Below are 9249 nucleotides of genomic sequence, written 5' to 3'. Positions count from 1 at the left end.
GCTCTTCAGCTCAAGGCTAGCACTCTACCACTTGAACCACAGTGTCACTTCCAGTTTTCTGGTGGTTAATTGGAGATAAGAGTCTCATGGACTTTCCTTCCAGGGCTGGCTTCGAACTTTGGAGGATCACAGTTTGAAGCCAGCCTGAGCAGGAAAGTCTATGAGGTTAATTGTCTCCAATTAACCACAAAAAGGCTAGAAGTGACACTGTGCCTCAAGTAGTAGAGTGCCGCCTTGAGCAAAAAAGCTAAAGGACAGCGCCTATGCCTTCAGTTCAAGCCCCAGGACCAGCAAACTAACAAACAAAAACTGATATTGCACAAAATAAAGATAAGTGAGAACATTCATGCTAATAATGTATTTTTTCTTACTTAAAAATTAGTGGCAAATAAATTGAATATAACAAAAATGGCAAATTCAGAGAAATTGAAGGAAAACCTTTATACTTAAATGTTTTTACAGCTTTTCCCATATATATATATATATATTTATTTATTTATTTATTTATTTTTTGCCAGTCCTGGGGCTTGAACTCAGGACCTGAGTACTGTCCTTGAGCTTCTTTTTGCCCAAGGCTACTACTATACCACTTGAGCCACAGCTCTCCTTCAGGCTTTTTGGTTGTTAATTGGAGATAAGAGTCTCATGGACTTTTCTTCCTGGGCTGGCTTCCAACCATGATCCTCAGATTTCAGCCTCTTGAGTAGCTAGGATGCTAGGTGTTTGCTGTCGGTGCCTAGCCTCCATCTTTTATCTTTAGCTAGACCTTTCCCTGGCCTCCTCCCTAGCTTTGCTGCCTCCAGATTTCCTTCTGTTATGGTGACCTTGCACCTTGATGGTGGCTTCATTCCCTCATTCCTCTGCTCAAGAATATTCCTTAGGGGGGCTGGGTGCCAGTGGCTCACGCCTGTAATCCTAGCTACTTAGGAGGCTGAGATCTGAGGATCAAGGTTCAAAGCCAGCCCAGGCAGGAAAGACCATGACATTCTTATCTCCAATAAACCACTAAGTAAAACCGGAAGTGGTGCTATGGCTCAAGTGGTAGAGTGCTCCCTCACCTTGAGCTGAAGATCTGAGGGACAGCTCACAGGCCCAGAGTTCAAGCCCCATGACCGACAAAAAAAAAAAAAAAAGACCATTCCTTAGGGGGCTGGGAATGTGGCTTAGTGGTAGAGTGTTTGCCTTGCATAAATAATTCCCAGGGTTCAATTCCTCAGTACCACATAAACAGAAAAAGCCAGAAGTGGTGCTGTGGCTCAAGTGGTAGAGTGCTAACCTTGAGCAAAAGAAGCCCAGGGACAGTGCTCAGGCCCTGAGTTCAAACCTTAGGATGGGTTTAAAAAAAAAAAAATAGGGGCTGGGGAGGTGGCTCAGTGGTAGAGCACTTGCCTTGCATGCCTGAGGCCCTGGGTTCGCTGGGGAGGTGGCTCAGTGGTAGAACACTTGCCTTGCATGCCTGAGGCCCTGGGTTCGATTCCTCAGCACCACATAAGCAAAAGGAAAAAAGCCGGAAGTAGCGCTGTGGCTCAAGTGGTAGAGCACTAGCCTTTGGCTGAAGAGCTGAGGGACAGTGCCCAGGCCCAGAGCTTAGGCCTCATGACCGGACCCCCCCCCCCCAAAAAAAAAAAAAAAATATATATATATATATATATAGTAGCTCCTTAGTACTCACAGGATGAAGTCCATTCTCTTCAACCTAGCCAAGTCCTCTTAGCATTTGGCTCCTACTCATATTCCGGAAGACTTTTATTTCCTCAAGTTGCCCTAAACTGGCCTTTCACATTTAGATTGTCTGCTTTATTCAGGCTGTCCTCCTAGCCTAGGTTGGTCTTTATGTTTTTCATCCTATAATCTCTCTGCATCTCGGTAGCTCCTTTGTTATATGTACTTTTTTCTCTGAACTTATTTTTTTTTTTTTTTTTTTCTGTTCTGGTCCTGGGGCTTGAACTCAGGGTCTGGGTGCTGTCCTTGAGTTGGTGTACAGGTTAGGGCTCTATTACTTGAGGTACAACTCCATTTCCAGCTTTTTGGTAATTAGAGATAAACATCTTACCCAGGCTGGCTTTGAACCACAATCCTCCAATCTCAGCTTCTTAAGAAGTTAGGATTGCAGACATGAGCCCCTGGTGCCCAGCTTCTGCATCTATTAAAAAAATATACTGGGGAGCTGGGAAGGTGGCTCAGTGGTAGAGTGCTTGCCTTGCATGCATGAGGCCCTGGATTCGATTCCTCAGCACCACATAAGCAGAAAAAGCTGGAAGTGGCGCTGTGGCTCAAGTGGTAGAGCACTAGCCTTGAGCTGAAGAGCTGAAGGACAGAGCCTAGGCCCAGAGTTCAGGCACCATGACTGGCAAAAAAAAAAAAAAAAAAAAAAAATATATATATATATATATTGGGCTGGGAATGTGGCTCAGTGGTAGACTATTTGCCTAGCATGCATGAAGCCCTAAATACCTAAATACGACATAAACAGAAAAAGCTGGAAGTGGCGCTGTGGCTCAAGTGGCTCAAGGCTAGTAAAAGAAACTCAGGCCAGCCAGGCGCCGGTGGCTCACACCAGTAATCCTAGCTACTCAGGAGGCTGAGAGCTGAAGATATGGTTCTAAGCCAGCCCTGGCAGGAAAGTCTGTGAGACTCTTGTCTCCAATAAACCACTAGAAAACTGGAAGTGGTGCTGTGGCTCAAGTGGTAGAATGCTTGCCTTGAGCTGAAGAGCGCAGGGACAGCGCCCATGCCCAGAGTTCAAGCCCCATGACCGACCAAAAAAAAGAAACTCAAAGACAGTGTCCAGGCCCTGAGTTCAAGTCCCAGGACTGGCTCCCCCAAAATAATAATAAAATAAATGAAAATTTAACATATTATTATTATTTTGTATAGTGTGTGTATATTGTTACTGGGCTCTGTCCCTGAGCTTTTTTACTCAAGGCTGGAGCTCTCCCACTTGAGCCACAGCTCCATTTCCAACTTTTTGGTGGTTACTTGAAGATAGAGTCTCATAGTCTTTTCTGACCCAGCTGACTTCAAAACTGATCCTTAAATCTCAGCTCCTGAGTAGCTTAGATTGTCGGCATGACTATTAGCACCCAGCTCCTGAACACTTTTGATTACCTCTTAATGAGACTCGAAGAGGGCCGTAGATATCAAGATCTAACCTCCTCATTGCACATGGGGAAAGTGAGGCCCAGGGAAGGGATGAGATTCAAAGAAGACATGGAGCCAGAGAGGCTGAGGTTCAGCCCAGATGTCTGGTTAGTCATAAGTTGATGGCTGTCCTCAGAGTTTGGCTGCTGGGTGCTTTTGCTGGGCCAGGATGTGGCAGTCTCCAAGTAAAGATGATGGAGAATTGCTAGCTTCATGCGGGGATCCCCATGCCCCGGGAAGGGTCTTCCCTAGGACAGCAGCAGGGGAAGTTGGAGCTAAGCTCAAGTGATGGAGGCTGGCTAGGAGAAAGGCCCAGAACTGTGTTCAACTCTCCAGTCCAATTCAATCATTCATTCATTCACTCATCATTCAAACAGAAATGTGTATCATGGGTCCAGTATGCATTAGATATTGTGGCAGGCAGTAGAGATGGACCTGCTCTCCCCCTCCCGCCATTAATCCTTTATAACCACGTGTAGGGGCAGACTGCAGGTTGCCCTGCAATGCCTGGGGAAGCTGGCAGGCCCAGGTGAGGAGGTCAGGAAACTAGGACTCCTTCTGAAACTAAAAGGAGCAAGGAGGGAACAGTGTTCTTGATGGAAGGAACAGTCTGTGCAATCCCCTGACCTATATGTCCTGCAGGCAATGGAAATGGCTGGGCAGTGCCTGCTTTAGAGAGGACAGGGTGGCAATTTGTCCTGCCGCCGACTCTTTGGTGTGTGAATGGGCTTGCATTAATATGGATACAGCAGCCAGGCATGATCCCAGCACTAGGGTGGTGAAAACAGGAGGACCGGAGTTCAAGAAGAAAACACCTAGCCTTGTAGGCATGGTCCTGGACCTCTCTTAGGAGTAGCAGCACCTAGTGAGCAGGCGTGGCACAGCGTACTCTCAGCTCGGAAGGAGAGTTTGTACTAAGAGTCTTGGGCCCGGGTTGCTTGGACATCCCCTCGGAAGGCGGGGGAGAATCTGCACTCCAGCTGTTCAGACAGTCACACCCTGTACCTCTTCCCACCTCACAGAGGCAAAAGGCAAAAGGGAAGATTGGGGCTGGGAAGGTGGCTCAGTGGTAGAGTGCTTGCCTTGCATGCATGAGGCCCTGGGTTCGATTCCTTAGCATCACATAAGCAGAAAAAGACAGAAATGGCACTATGGCTGAAGTGGTGGTAGAGTGCTAGCCTTGAGCTGAAGAGCTGAGGGGCAGTGCCCAAGCCCAGACAGAGTTCAGACCTCACCACCACCACCACCACCACCACCAACAACAACAACCAAAAAAATAAAAAAAGGGAGGGGGGAGAAGATAGGGAAAGATGGTGACTTCCTCTTCCTAGAGACCTAGCCTTCCTAGAGACCATGCTCCTGGGGACAGGTGCCCCTCCCCTTGGGGCAGTGCATCCCCCAGGGGCAGGTCCCCTAGGGGACAGGTGCCCTTCTCCCCTCCCCCAGGGGCAGTGATCAGACCAGATGCTAGAGCAGTTGGCTCTTGCCTCAAAAGTGTTCTAAAAGAGATACCCCTTGAACCTACATGAGGCTACTGATTTCCAAGCCCCATTTCTTTTAGCACCAAGAAGCCTATACTCTCTTCTTCTTCCTCCTCAAAAACAAGTGGGCAAGACCTTGTATGGCATACAGTGGGCCTCCCAGCCGGGAATCCTGACTGGGGGCTAATACCAACTTGCCAGCAGCTAGAGAGCTGTCCACAACTTTTCTGACACCTTACCCCACACTTTCAAATTAACTTCACCTCTGCTTTTATTTTATTTTACTTTTGTTGGTTGTGGAGCTTGAATTTAGGGCCTGGGCACTGTCACTGAACTTTTTTGTTCAAAACTAGTGGCTCTACCACTTTGAGCCACAGCACCACTTCCTGTTTTCTGAGTGGTTCACTGGAGATAAGAGACTCACAGACTTTCCTGCCTGAGCTGGCTTGGAACCACAATCCTCACATCTCAGCCTCCTGAGTAGCTAGGATGACAGGTGTGAGCCACCAGTTCCCGGCTGCTTTTACTTTTCTTATCTCATAATTCTTAGTGTAGAGAAGAAAAGGACCCAAGATCCTTAGATCACAAGTACTTTGTTCTAGGTGCCTTGAATTGGGGACCTCGGGAGTAAGGTCCTTCGGCACCCATCAGTGTTCCAAGGACCATGGTCCCACCCACCAATCTAGATCCATCCTCCCGCCTTTGGCTCCTGACAGAAGTTCCACCCATGCTCACCTAAACTGCTCCCTCACCACTTCCTGCAGTCCGGCCAAGCCTGGCTCACCACCTCCAGTGGAAGCTCTGGCCTCGAACTTTGCTGCAGCTCACCCTTGGGAGAGCCCCTTTCCCACTTTCAGCTGATCACACTCAAAGGATCCCTGGCAGCAAGCTGCTCAGCCTCTGCCCTGCTCCTCTACCCCTGCCTTCCTCCCTTAAGTGTAGACACCCTGTCTGCTCCTTCGTGCACCCAGAAACAGAGCCTAAGAAGCTAGCCTGCTGAGCCCAGGGAGGAGGGGTTGTCATCAGGGAAGAGCCTGGCCAAGGGCTAATCCTGGACACATGTGCATTTAGGCTCAAGGAGCCTTTCACTTTCCTCTCTTGCACCCTTGGCCCACACAAGCCCACACAGGACAGGGCTGGACCGCAAAGCTTGCTGCTCGCTCCTCAGCAGCTTGAAGTAACTTCCTGTTGTCACCCCCTTATCTCTTTGACCAGACGGAGGACAGGAAGTTGTCCTCTCCCTCCCCGAGGTAGACAGAGACATCTCTGGAAGTTCAGGAAAGAGCAGCATGTCTAGAGAGGATAGGCTTGCTCCTTCCAGGCCTGCCTACCACTGTGTGCTACTACTGTCCTTTTCCTAAAGCAACCCTATAGTTACTCACTCCCCTCCTCCAGAGCTTCCCATGACTCCCTATGGCTTTCCCAAGAAAGATCAACTCCACCTCTTGTCCTTAAGACCAACTTCTCTGCCTTATCTCATTCCCAGATCCTGTCACATTCTCCCGTCTTCCTTACATCCTCCAAGATGTCTTCCCTTCTTTACCTTTGCTCATGCTGCTACCTATCCTGGGAACTCATTGTTCTTTTCCTTCAAAGTCATCCAAGAAGTCCCCTGTGAAGGGATCCTTCACATCCATCCCAGGGAACCCCGCAGAGGCAGGCAGGAGAAAGATTACTATAAGGTTTATTAGAGGAGCCATATTTCCCCCAAGAGGGAGCACCGTGGCACCTGTCCTTATCCAGGTAGCAGGAGGGTCTGGAGCAGGAAGTGAGGTAGGTGGGAGCTTAGGTAGGTCTGGGTGGAGAGAGGGAAGGGCCAGCTGTATGGTAGGAACTCCAGGGCTGGGAGAAGCTCAGGTCTGGGTGGAGCTAAGGACCAAAGGTGGTCATAATGCTTACACCCTGAATCTCTCAGGAACCACAGCCCTGCACCTCTGTTTGCCTGAACTCTCCCCTGCAGCCTTCAAGCTGTCTCTTCTGAGAAGGTTACCTCCAAGCCTCTCAAAGATGTTGGTTAAATCAACCAGTTCCAGCCAACACAATATGACACGAAAAGTAAATCAAGTACCAGTACTGAAAGTGGTAGAAAGTGAAAGAATGAACATCTGTGTCCATCTGCTTGCTTTGTTCTTATTACATCATAGATATAGTTCTCAGACTTTGAACTCCCATTAGATAGTCAAGGTTTAAGGCCCAGACAGGACTGGAATTTGCTTGTGACTACATAATGTGCTGGATCTCCCTGAGCTGCCAAAACCTTAGCACAAGTGCGCAGTCTCTTAGCACCTTGGCAACAGAGGAGAGGCCTGGCCTGGCAGGGCAGGTGGATTAAAAACAGATAAAACACAAAACTCCTATTTGCCTTGGAAATTGTGCCTTAGGACACAACTTGAAAAAGGAACTGGAAATATGAAATACTTTCTTTAGAGTTAGCGAGAGACACTGAGGGTGGGGACCTGAGGTGGGAGGGCCTTGCCTGTCCCCCAAGGGCTGGACTAGGGTGGGGGCAGAGTCAGCCTTACTAAGAGAGCCTCCTTCTCACTTATCTCCATCTGGGAAGACAGGACTGTGTCTGGAGCTCATGATTCCTAGTAAGGACCCATCAGGACAAAGTGGCACAGACCTGGACCCTTACCTGGCTCTCAGGCTGGGGTGATAGAACACCCAAGTCTTTTTATTTGTGGGCACATTGCCCACTGCCTGGAGTCATGGTTTCCATGACAGCATTGGCCATTCTTGTCCTGTGAGGCCCAGCTGTCCTGAGCTCCTCCCTCCCCCCCCCCCCCCCCCCCCCCGTGCCCTTTCAGGCTTTCTGCCTCAGCAATGCCAAGTCCCCACCCCAGTGATCCCTGTGTGGGCAACCAGCCCAGCTCCCTGGGGATATCCTGCCATTGTGACCCAGCGCTTGAGTCCTGCATCTGCCAGGTCAGCCCCAGTGCTCTGGGTCCTTTCCAGGTTGGGGAGGGGCGGGGGAGGAGGGAGCTGGGAGCCAGGAGGAAATTGGGCAATGGCATCCAGTTCCCCAGCATGGTAGAGCCAGGCACTACATCGAAGACATTTGATGCCTGGGCAGTGAACAGCCTCATGGAAGACACATGGGTGAGGCTCTCTGACCCCTGGCTGACCCCGTGTGTGACCTTGGCATGTCCTCTACCTATGGGGGGGCTCCCTCCTGAAACCACAATTTACAGCAAAACCACCCCTGAGCACAGGACATTGGGAGAGTGTGTCACTCCCAGTGTGGTTGGGCCTGCTGGGTGTTATAAGGCCTTGTGTGGGAAGGGAGCTACAGTGGGTCTGGGTCACCTGGCTGCCAGCACCGGCACTTCATGAAAATGCTCAGATTTGCACGTTGGGTTCTATTTGCCTCAAATCCATGCCCCTTTTTGCATAATCAAATAAGCTCCTAAAGGCAGTTGTTGGGATGGAAGGAAAGACGTCCTTGGGAGGGATCTGAGGGATTAAGTCCAGGGCAGGCAGCACATTACTTCATCTTTTGTGATTGTTTTGAGATAGGGTCTTACCTGGCAGCCTAGGTTGCTTCAAACTCAATCTACTTGCCTCAGCCACCCCAGTGCTGGGTTACAGGCATGTGTTGTTAGTGCCTGGATCTTCACCTAATCCCTTCTTTCCTTTTCTAAAGAATATATTAGTTGGGGCTGGGAAGGTGGCTCAGTGGTAGTGTGCTTGCCTTGCATGCATGAGGCCCTGGGTTCCATTCCTCAGCACCCCATAAACAGAAAAAGCCGGAAGTGGTGCTTGGCTCAAGTGGTAGAGTGCTAGCCTTGAGCTGAAGAGCTGAGGGACAGCGCCCAGGCCCAGAGTTCAGGCCCCACAACCGACAAAAGAAAAAAAAAAGAATATATTAGTTATAATGATCGTTCATCTATCTCTGTACTATATGTTATATATTATATAATTATATAATTATAGACTATATTAGTTATAGTGATCCTTTGCCTAACATGGGAGTTACAGTCCAGAGCCCCTCGCGACAGGTGAGAATTGTGTGAAGTAGCAACATTAGATAGTTGTCCCTTGTTATATCACTGTTCACTTATTGCTACTTCACAGATTTTCACCTGTCATGGGAGAGAGACCCCTGCCACAGGTGAGGGATCACTATTTCCTTTTTTTAAAAAACCCCAATACAGTAAAGCTGCAATAAGTGAACTGCGATATCCCAAGGGACGGCTGTAAACCTTTCTGTATATCATCTTTCTTATTATTATTAAGTTTTTTAATTGTGAAAATACCATACAGAGGGGTTACAATTATATGAGCAAGGTAATGAGTACCTGTCTTTCTTTCTTTTTTTTTTTTTTTGGGGTCCGGTCGTGGGGCCTGAACTCTGGGCCTGAGCACTGTCCCTCAGCTCTTCAGCTCAAGGCTAGCGCTCTACCACTTGAGCCACAGCACCACTTCGGGCTTTTTTTCTTTTTGCTTATGTGGTGCTGAGGAATCAAACCCAGGGCTTTAGGCATGCAAGGCAAGCGCTCTACCACTGAGCCACCTTCCCGGCCCCAATGAGTACCTTTCTTATCAAACATTGTTGCCTCCTCCTTTGCTTCCCCTTCCCATCCCTTCCCATCTCCACCCCCCCATATCATCTTTATAATAACAATTT

This window comes from Dipodomys spectabilis, unplaced genomic scaffold (assembly GCF_019054845.1).
Source record: "Dipodomys spectabilis isolate Male_0828 unplaced genomic scaffold, ASM1905484v1 ptg000250l, whole genome shotgun sequence".
Classification (NCBI taxonomy): Eukaryota; Metazoa; Chordata; class Mammalia; order Rodentia; family Heteromyidae; genus Dipodomys; species Dipodomys spectabilis.
This window is presented reverse-complemented; position numbering follows the sequence as displayed.